Raw genomic sequence first — 10,828 nt, forward strand, 5'->3', positions numbered from 1 at the left:
GGCTATTTTTTGGTTGCAGCCATCATTGTTGTTTGGCGGGCCCGGGCTGGGGATTCGAACCCACTACCTTAGGTGTATGTGGCTGGTGCCTTAACCACTTGAGCCACAGGTGCCGAGCCGAAATACATTCTTCTTTATAAAGTATCACAAGAATGGAAAAACAAATACCCAACGTATTCCATACTAATATGAAATCAATATATAAACAATTACATGCTCATATGAACAATGGGAGCAGAGGAAGGCAGAAGGGGAAACCACCGGGAGGGAGGAGGCAGGAGGCGGGATCTCAACTAATGTGCACATTGTAAGGGTGTGTTCAGAGGGTCTCCTCTACAACTGGAACTTTACTCTGAAAGTGAGAACAATATAGCCTAAAAATCTGTATCCTCATATTAATTTGAAATAAAAAATCTAATATAAAGCAGAAAAATAGGGTTTTTTTACTAGTACATAGAGGAATATAGAAGGAAAGGCAGAGGTTGATAAGGTGGTGTACAATGTGATTCTAAGAAAGGTAAAATTATATATGAAACAAATATTGGGGTAGATAATAGGAAAAGTATAAGACCTAAAGAATAATGAGTACACCACCTTACAAATTCATGAAAGCTTTCATTACTGGCAAATTCCCTGAATCTAATTTTGAGGGGTTTTTTTGTTTTTTTGGTTGTTTGTCTGTTTGTTTGTTTTGAGACAGAGTTTCACTCTGTCATTCTGGGTAGAGTGCTGTGACATCGCAGCTCACAGCGACCTCAAACTCTTGGACTCAAACAATCCCTCTGCCTCAGCCTCCTGAGTAGCTGGAAATACAGGTGCCCACCACAACACATGGCTAGTTTTTAAAGTATTTTTAAATAACAGTTTTATTGAGATATACCTTGCAGCCAAGAGGGAAAAAAAATGTTTCTGACCTAAAATATCATACCATGCTGTGTCTTTACACTAAAGAAAAGTAACTACCAATGACCTAATATGGCATTAAAATTGTTTCTATACATATCCTTTCTTTTGAGTAGAAATTCCACTTTAGGAGAAGTAAAATAAAACACTCTAACTTCTAAGTTATAAGCAAAATAAGCAAAATAAGAAGCAAAATAAAACACTCTAGCTTCTAAGAGGTATAAATGGAACAAATTTTTCTATGGGTGTCTATGGTACATCTGAGCTGGTCAGTATGTCAGGCTCACTTATAGGATAGAAGACGGGATGCAATGCATTGTGCTGATTTGGTGCTAGTTTGGACAAACATGTAGTAAAAGGAAATTTGGGGAACAACTGGTGAAATGTGAGCATAAACTAAATATTTGATAACATTACTATCAATGCTATTAACTATATTGATGTTACTTTGGCTGTGTTGTTATTTTTTAATGCATAATGATGTTTACATTTTTTTAAGCTGACTCTGCAAACACTAACACAAGTATTGATGAGCAGCCCCACCCCCCGAGGCATGTGCATTGAGATATCCAGTAAGAAACTTCCTATTAAGTAATTGTCATCAGAAAATTGCCCCCAGTAAGGGCTGGCAGCCATGCTGACTTTCTGCCCAGGACGCTGCTGGAAGTAATGGGGCAACTGAAACCATGAGAAGAAGTTTAAATATTTTATATCTGCCTCAACTTCTGAAACTACTAAAAAATGAGTTTGAGACTGTCAGAATGGAAAGTTGGGCCAAGGAATCCCAAACAACATTCCTCCGTGACAATGACGCTGAAGCTCAGCATCCTTGCTCCAGGGATGATTCCTTTTTTCATATTTCCCTGAGGTAACTCTGCTGCATTAACACTTTACTGAGTTGACTCATTAGAGACTAAAAGTGTAGTCAGGAACCTATTAGCGTACTCGGGATGTTTTTTAAAAATATGAATTTCAAGAAGGAATGATTAGACACCAGAGTCTTCTCCGCCTACTCTCCGATGGAGCCTTCCTCACAGATGTTACCTCACTGTGAAAGACAGGGAAAATGAAGCACCTATAGAATAATTGTCACAGTGGTCACAGTGATAATTTCAAAGCTCTTCATCATCCTAGCAAATCTGTGAAGCCTTATTGAACAGTAAAATGGGATGGAGTCATAGCTAATAATTTCTTTCCCTAAACCATAAAAATGATATAAAAGACTCAATGCTTCAGGTTCTTTCCAGAAAAACCACTGTGATCTTGTAATAACATCTTTCATATGAGATACAATTTAAAAAAAAAACTTTAAAACTATTCTAAAATATGAATTATTCAATACATTGCTTAAGTTTTCTTCTTCATAGTCACAAAATCTCAAAGTGGGTTATGTAAATTTCAGTTTACACTAATTACCGTGGGAGTATTGAAGCCAAGAGGAGGCAGCAGCAATATGAATATAATGACATTTTAGGTACCCCAAAGCTATTTACCAGGTAGGTTTTTCCCCTAAAAAAAATTATAACTTCTAAAATAAAGCTACTGAACAAAAATGAGAAAAAACATTTTAGGAAGCTCTAAAAATATTAATTTTTTTCTAGAATTATGCTGTACGTGAGGCACTTCCAACATACGACTTATTGACTTTTGCCACTATGTCTTTCTCTCTCTTTGCACTGAGGTTATTCATCTTAAATTTTCCTTAACACTTTATATTACATTTCATTAGAATTATTCCAAGAAAGACCTTGAAATTCATTGAGGAGGAGCAAGTTGATAGCCAACTCGGATATCACACCTGTTGAGAGTTTATCATCAAACAAGGAGAATTGATGGCAAGCTTCAAGGACAGGGAAATAACAGAACTAAAACATGGAACAGTTTCTTTAAGATCATAGATGAAAATAATTTATAAATCATTTTATAGAATCAGGGAGAATAAACAAGGATCATTCTAAGTAATGGTGACGTTTGTGTGTGTGTTTAAGGTGACTTTTACATTTCAGGTGTTTAATAAATATTTCTTCTGTAACATCAAGGTAAAATGTATTTCTCAGTCCCTAATGTATAGGAGACACCAATGAGCCTTTTTCCAGAACAAAATTATGATTAAGGCAGTGCAGCAAAGTACACTTGAATAATGGTTCAGCACAGTACAGGATCAACTGCTGACTGAACAGAAGTTAATAAACAGAAATTTATTTAGTGACTAATAAGGACCCTAAATTATTATTATGTAACTTAATAGCTAATTTTTTATTATTTAATACTTTTTATTGGATATGCTCTTTAATTATACTTAAATCATTGTGGCAACACTACATGGTATAAATTATTAATATTATCCCCCATTTTCTTGATTCAAAAACTGAAACTCTGAGAATTTAAATGAATTCTCTGAGGTCACATAGGTCATAAGATTTAGAGTCTATTTAAATAACCTATTACTGTGTGACTCTCAAAGCCAAGGTCATTCCACTGCATCATGACCTTTCTATCCAAAAACAATTACCTGGGCAGGGAACACCTGTGAGAATCTAATTATGATTTCTGACCAAAGAAATGAAGTGATGTGAGCTATCCCTTAGACGCTAATTCCAAAATAGAATGGAGAAGAAAGAATAGAAGCAGGAAGCAGAGCTAAGATCTTCTTAAGGTGGCTTACACTTGATTCTTACAACCTGGTAGGCACTGAATTCCTTTAGAAAGGGAATTTGTTCAGCAATGAAACAGATTTTTACATTTAAAAGAAAATATGTATGCCAGAGTATAATGATTTTCTTTAATTATTTGTGGGTAAAAAAAAAATAAAAAGATTAGATATTGATGTATTTTTATTTTAGTTAAGATTTTTGAGGGAAAAAAATATGCCTCGAGACAATTTCAGAGAATTCTACACGCACACATGGTGCTTCGGCTTGGCACTCACAGCCTTTCCTCCTCCACGGCGGATCCCACCTTTCTCATTCTTAAAATTCCTGCTTGTGCCTAATTCCCATCAGTCAACACCCAGTCCTTTCGAAACAACATATTCATGACAAAAATGATGACACACCAAATTGCTTCAGTAACTAGCTACAGTCAATGCACACGTTCAGAGAAGTGGTAACAGCATTTTCAGAGAGGAGAAAGAGAAGACAAGAAATTGGAGCATCTCTCTCAAGGAAAGCTTAAAAGCTGCATCAGTGACAAACTTAAACTTTACACAAAATTACAAGCTGGTTCTTACTGAACCTGGGATACAAGTACTTGGTGAGGTGCCTACCATTATCCACAGAGCCCTTGCACTCAGGAGGTTGAGGCCAGCCCTGCTCCTACAGGCCTGAGACTAGTGATCCAAGACCCAGAAGACCCACTAATCTTGACTTGGAGCCCAGTGAAGATGTCCAGGATTGAACACATGACCTGTGAGATCCAATCAGATGAAAGCACAGGGTATTTGAACCGTGAAGGAGAAAAAAAGGAATCCCCTAGGATTTTAGCAACCTAAATTGTTTACTCATTAATTTACCATTTCGGTATCTATCCACTGTTTGACAACGTGCTGAACGATGTTTGAATATGAACTTGAGGCAAATAAACAGATGAATGTTGGCTCTGAAGAGATTTCAATGGTCCCAGGGTTGTGATTACTCTGGGCTGTGAGAAAGTGAACCTCAGGTTTACTGCTCTGGCCTTACAGTCTTTCTGCTCTCTCTCTTTTTTTTTTTTCATTCATCCATGGTTCTATAGCAGGAGCCACCGCAGATGGAAAGACTCTCAGGCACCAGTAGGAAAAGGAAGTGGTTTTTTTGCCAGGGAGACTCAGCAGACTAGCGTCTCAAGAACAAGCTCATAGACCCATTTCTGGCCTTCCTTTCATGCAGTCTTTGGGCTTATGTGTGAGTGAAAATCTCGTGAATCAGGAATGATGAGGCTAGCCCTTGCCCTTAGCACATTGCTGCCTATCCTCAAAGACAACAGAAGGTAAAGGAAGTTACAAGGTTATGACATAGGTTCAACATACATCTTCTGTCTAAGGGCATATAGATAACAGGAACATGTGCTGCAGTGGGGGTTGTAATTAGTAGCTTCCTCCTTAACTGTAGATTACCACAGGCTCCTGGGACAGTGCCCCAACCGGTTGCATCTGCACAGAGTTATGGGGGCCAGATTCACTTCTGCTCGTCTCTCCTGCCTAAGTTGTATATACCCGATTCTAAACTCATTTCATAAACTGAAAATACCTTCCAAAATTTACTACATATTTTGGATTTCAAAAAAGTAATTTTCAAACTACCTTAATTAATCTGTTTCTTTAGGCCATTGAATGAAGCCTCCTTCCAATGTGTATAATTATGAATGGCCCCTCATTAATTTCTAATATGAGCTTTTTCCCATCAACCTTCACATTTTTTTAAACTTTACATGCTTGGGAACTTGTAGGAGAATAATCTCAACTGAAAGCATTAAAACTAAATTAGCATATGAATGCGCTGCAATACATTCCCCTGGCTGCAACTCCCCATGTGATCATCCCATTGGATCTAGAACCACAGAATCGAATTTGTCTTTCACAATACTGTGAACTATCATAAAGTTAACTATCATTCCCATTGTTTTACAGATCAGAACACTGTGCTCCAGAGGGGTCAGCTTTATTAAGATCACGCAGTTGGAACTGTTTCCCCATGTGTCAAGTACAGCATGTTACTTTATCACTTGGTCATTTTTTTCTCATGTTTTTATTAACATAGTCGAGAGCCCATTTGTTTGGCTTATATTTTTGAAAGTAATGGGTTTAAACATCTTCAGTTTTTTCATCTAAGGTAAAACAATGACTGATTTAGACATGTTTTTCTAACATGGTTAATCCAGATTCTTCTTAGATCTAGAAATAGGAGGAACAATATCCTAAAGACCAGCCATTCCCTTCTAGGAACTCAAGCCTGAGTTGTTAGACATGTCTTTCATTTTCCTGGTTAATCCAGATTCTTCTTAGATCTAGAAATAGGAGGAACAATATCCTAAAGACCAGCCATTCCCTTCTAGGAACCAAGCCTGAGTTGCCTCTGCCATCTTGGCCTCACCAGGTGATGCCCTGAGAAGGCATAAATACGAAGCAATACGCGTAACACTCACCGTACACAACAGACCACACACGAGCTGAACTTCACAGCTCATATACATTTCATTTAAAAAGTGCCTCCTTAGTAAAATTATGAGGACAATAATTAATGTGTTCTAATTATTCTATATGCTGCATGGATTCATCAAGATATAAAATAAAGTAAAATTTAAACACATGTGAAAAAACACCTGTCTCATCAAGTCAGCTGCTACTGTGTTACTGCTGAAATGTCCTTGACTTTTCTCTCTCCACTTAGAATCTTCTCCACTTTCTTTCAGCTACACAGCCTCTAGGTGCTGATCTGACCTAGACTGCCCAAAGCCTCTGGCAAGCTCTTAAAATCAGCAAAGCGTTCTCCTGTCTGAACTACATTAATAATAGACTGTAAGGCTTCTTATTTGTGCTCAACAGACACCATATAGCTAGTCTCGAAAAAAGAAAACAGAAAAAAGGAAAGAAAGGAAAAAGCCTCCAACTACTTCTCTCTTTATTTGTTAACTCTTCCACAATGAAGACAAAAGATAGTTGATTCTTATCATCTCTGCCCCCCATTACAGCCTCCCTAATGTGTCTTCAAACTTAAATGATTTCCTTCCCCAAATGGAAAAGTATTGTTAATAAAGAATAAACAAGCCAACTCTACATGCCCTAACCGGTTCGTGGTTTAGTATGTCACAACCTGATTTGAACTCACACCCTTTCCTTTCTATATTTTTGAGTTTTTATTATATGCTAGGCACTTTACTAGGTATCAAGGCAGTAAACAGAAAAGGCAAAGTTCCCTTTTTAGAAGCGTGTCATTTATGGGAGTCAAAGATATAGATAATTACTAAAGAAGTGGTTTCTACACAGGTCAGTTAAAACTGAAGGAAAGAACCACCCACTTGAATCTGACTGAGAGAAATTATCAAGGCAAACGGTCTCAGAAAAAAGGAAACAATGTTGGCAATGTCAAAGAGGTGTACTCTTGGAACTATAAAATGAAAAGTAGGGAGTAAAGTTGGAAACGTCTGAAAGAAACTTCACACTTTCACAAATATTGAATGTTCCTGTGCGCTAGGCATTACAGATACTAGGGTTTCAGATAAAGGAGCAACTTGATCAGATCGCCATTTTACTAAAACTCTGGCTTCAGGGAGGGAGATGGAGGGCACTCCAGAGAAATGGGTGAAGAAGCTCAGTACCTTTGAGTAAATACCAAGGAGCAACATAGCTGGATCATGTGGTAAGATTATATTCAGTTTGTAAGAAACTACCAAACTGCCTTCCAAAGTCACCAGACCATTTTGCATTCCCACCAGCGATGGATGAACTTGAGTTCCTGTTGCTCCATATTCTCACAAGTGTGCAGTGTGGTCAGTGGTCTGGGGATTCTCACCATTCTAATGGGTATGTAGTGGTATCTCTTTGTTGTTTTGATTTGCAATCCCCTAATGGCACAAGATATCAGACATCCTTTCATATTCCTTTCTGGTTATTTTCTTACCGTTGAGTTTTAAGAGTTCTTTGTCTATCACGTATAAGACTCCTTCATCAGATACATCTTTTGCAAATATGTTCTCCCATTCTGTGATTTGTCTTACTCTCCTGAAGATGGAAGATGTCTTTTGTAGAGCAGAAGATTTTTCATTTAAAGGAAGTCCAGTTTAGTAATTGTTTCTGTCATAGATTTTGCATCTAAAAAGTCATTACTATACCTACGGTTGTCTCAATTTCCTCCTATGCTACCTTCTAGAGGTTCTATAGTTTTGCATTTTACATTGAGGTTTATGAGCCATTCACAAGTTAATTTTTGTAAAGGGTATAAAGTCTAGGTCCAGGCCAGTTTTTGCATGTGGATATCCAGTTGTCCCAGCACCATTTGCTGAAAGAACTATTTCCCACATAGTTGCCTTTGCCCTTTTGCCAAAAAATCAATTGAGCCAATTTGTCTGAATCTATTGTGGGGCTCTCTGTTGGGTTCCACTGAGTAACATGCCTAAATGTTTTCACCAGGAAGTACTACACTGTCTTGATTACTGCAGCAGCACTCTTTTTTTCTTTTTTTCTTTTTCTGTATCTTCTACCTTGTTCATGTTCAGATTTCCCTGATTACTTAAAAAATGTCCTTGGAGAAAACATTTTGTTGGTGTGCTTGAGATAATTGATTAAAAAGCACATTTTTAAGAACCTAAAAATGAAAATTAGTGATAGAAAAATAACCATTAATACAAGTTCTAAAATTTTCATGAAAACATTCCATTATCTATGACTGAGACCTAAGATAAATTGAATAGATATACTCTACCATAGGAAAAAAGAACGCAACAAAATAATTTCACTACTTCAGTGATAATTTTTAAAAAGTAATTTAACATGAGGAGATAATAATTTGGACTTCTCTATATTATTTTTCCCTCTTTTCCTAGACACTTAGTGACATCTGCATTCTTCTTCAACTTCTTATTAATTAAATCTGAAATGCTGCTTTGTTTCTTATGGCTCTCATGTTCTCATCTAATTTATAATTAGTACATTATCAATATATTTGGAGGGTAGGAATTCATATTTTTACCATTTCTTCACATAGGAAAAAAATATGTAAAGAGAAGTTCTCAAGGAAATGGGCCAATACTAAGTGATCTTAATGAAAAGTTATAGATAGCTCTTTAATACTAAATGGAAGAAAATAATTTGAAATCAAAGCTAAATAAAAATCATGCCTCTTAAAGCAGTGTTGTTTCTGATCATTACATAAATGTTTTTAGCAATTTCTCAGAAGCTACGGGTTTCTATTGAACACTGTTCGTTTTTGCCTCAATTTTCTTTGCTTTATACATCATGTCCCGATTCTGTCACAAGGTAGTAACTCTTGACATCGTTATGCATCACTCAGGTGGTTCAAAGATTAATGAGTCATGAAAGTTCTGAGCTGCTTTGATCAAAGGCACCGTGTAACTACAAAGCATTATACTATTTACCAGTAGCTCCTTTTTATTATGCCACTAATGAACATTGTGGTCAGCAATAACTTATTAGAGAAAAAAAAAGAGAAGTGAAAGTTAAGAAGGCTGATTCTCTTCATATTCAAATATAATTCTTGTTAATATTAATGGGTGTTATGCAGACATTTTGAAAATGGGGGTTGCTACACCTAACAATTCCTACTGAAGTCCTTGTAAATATGCCCAATACCCAGGGTTTAGCAAATTGAGCACACTGAGAGTCTTCCTTGGATTTTTGCAGATTTGTGTGAAACTCATATTTGAACAGACTTGGTAGGGAAGATATGCATGAAAATATTTGCTTTAAGATTATTTTCCCAAATATGCCTTTTTTTCATTTTAATGATCCTTAAACAATTTTACTGATAGATTTCTCTCCCTCCTCTCACTCCTCTCTCTCTCCTCTCTCTCTCCTCTCTCTGTCTCTCTCACACACTCTCTCACACACACACAAAGTAAATTTAGCTCACTTTCTAAGGGGCAAGAAACTAACCCAAGTTTTTATTTAGAGAAGCTAACAGGCGAATCACTAGTGTTGCTGGAAATTTTGAATCACATGAATATAAATGTAAATTTGCTCTCTGTTTCTTCTCAAACTGTGTTCCATTATACCATTATATATTCTGCCACATTAAACACTCAACATGAGCAATCTGAATAGCCGCAATGCAATGGTACATATTTAGTCTATGTTTGAGAAGATTTTCACCTTTTCTAAATTGATAAATGACACAGAATCATTATGGTACAAATAAGGTTTCAAATGACTGAAGAAAACGTATAAATATTAGCAATAAAATAAGCAATTTTATTTTACTTTGTTCATCCTAAAAGTGCATATCAAATCTTCTCTCAGGAATATATAGAAGCACTTTGGGTCTCTGAAACAAGAAGGAGTACAACTTCTCAGGGCCAAGGCAGTCCACCCATCTCTGAGCAGGGTTCTTTCTCAGCCTCAGGCCTCTTTCCTATCTAAAACCCTATCCTAAAATAAGCAAAGCACTCAGCAACTAGAAGCACTTCAGCTGAAACGTTTGTGAAACAAGCACATCCTTCAGTACTCAGGCTACATGAATTTTTCATGAGCTAAGATCTATGTAGAAAGGTTTCAATGAAAATTTGGTATTTTTAAAGCCATAGACTGAAATGTGTTCCTCTGAAATTCCTATGTTGAAGCCTTAACCCCCAGTGAGATGATATTTGAAGATGAGTTAAGAGACAATTAAATTCAGATAAGGTCATGAGGGTGAGGCTCTCATGAGGGATCAGTACACTGATGGGACCAGACATGAGAGGACTTGCTCCCTCTCCTTGTCATGTGAGGTCAGCCATCCACAGCCAGGAAGAGGGCTCTCTCCAGAAAGAGACCATGCTGGCTCCCTGACCTTGGATTTCCTGACTCTAGAACTGTGGTTCAAGCTGTTTAAGGTCCCCAGTTTCCAGTATTCTATGATAGCAGCCCAAGTTGGTGAATAGAAAGAGAAATATCAACAATGCCATAAAGGAGAGTGGTTCACTTTGTTCAGTCTTAACATGAAAACTCTAAAATGAATTCATAACCTTGCAAAGGCCAATGGTGCATATTTTCTGCAATTGTGCTTTCATTCTGTATATTGTAAACCAAACACTTATTCAATAAATATTGAAGTAGTAATATTGAACTCCAGGCTGGGTGTTGCATAGGAAGACACACAAAGGAACATAACAAAATTTCTAACTTCAAACAGTACAAAGCATGAAAAAGAGATAGTACACTTACTCAGAGAACCCAAATATGAGAAGAGAATAATGAGCAATTGGGCTTCCTAAAGAAAATGATACTAACATGTGA

This window comes from Otolemur garnettii, unplaced genomic scaffold, assembly GCF_000181295.1.
Source record: "Otolemur garnettii isolate 467f Iridium unplaced genomic scaffold, OtoGar3 scaffold00026, whole genome shotgun sequence".
Lineage (NCBI taxonomy): Eukaryota > Metazoa > Chordata > Mammalia > Primates > Galagidae > Otolemur > Otolemur garnettii.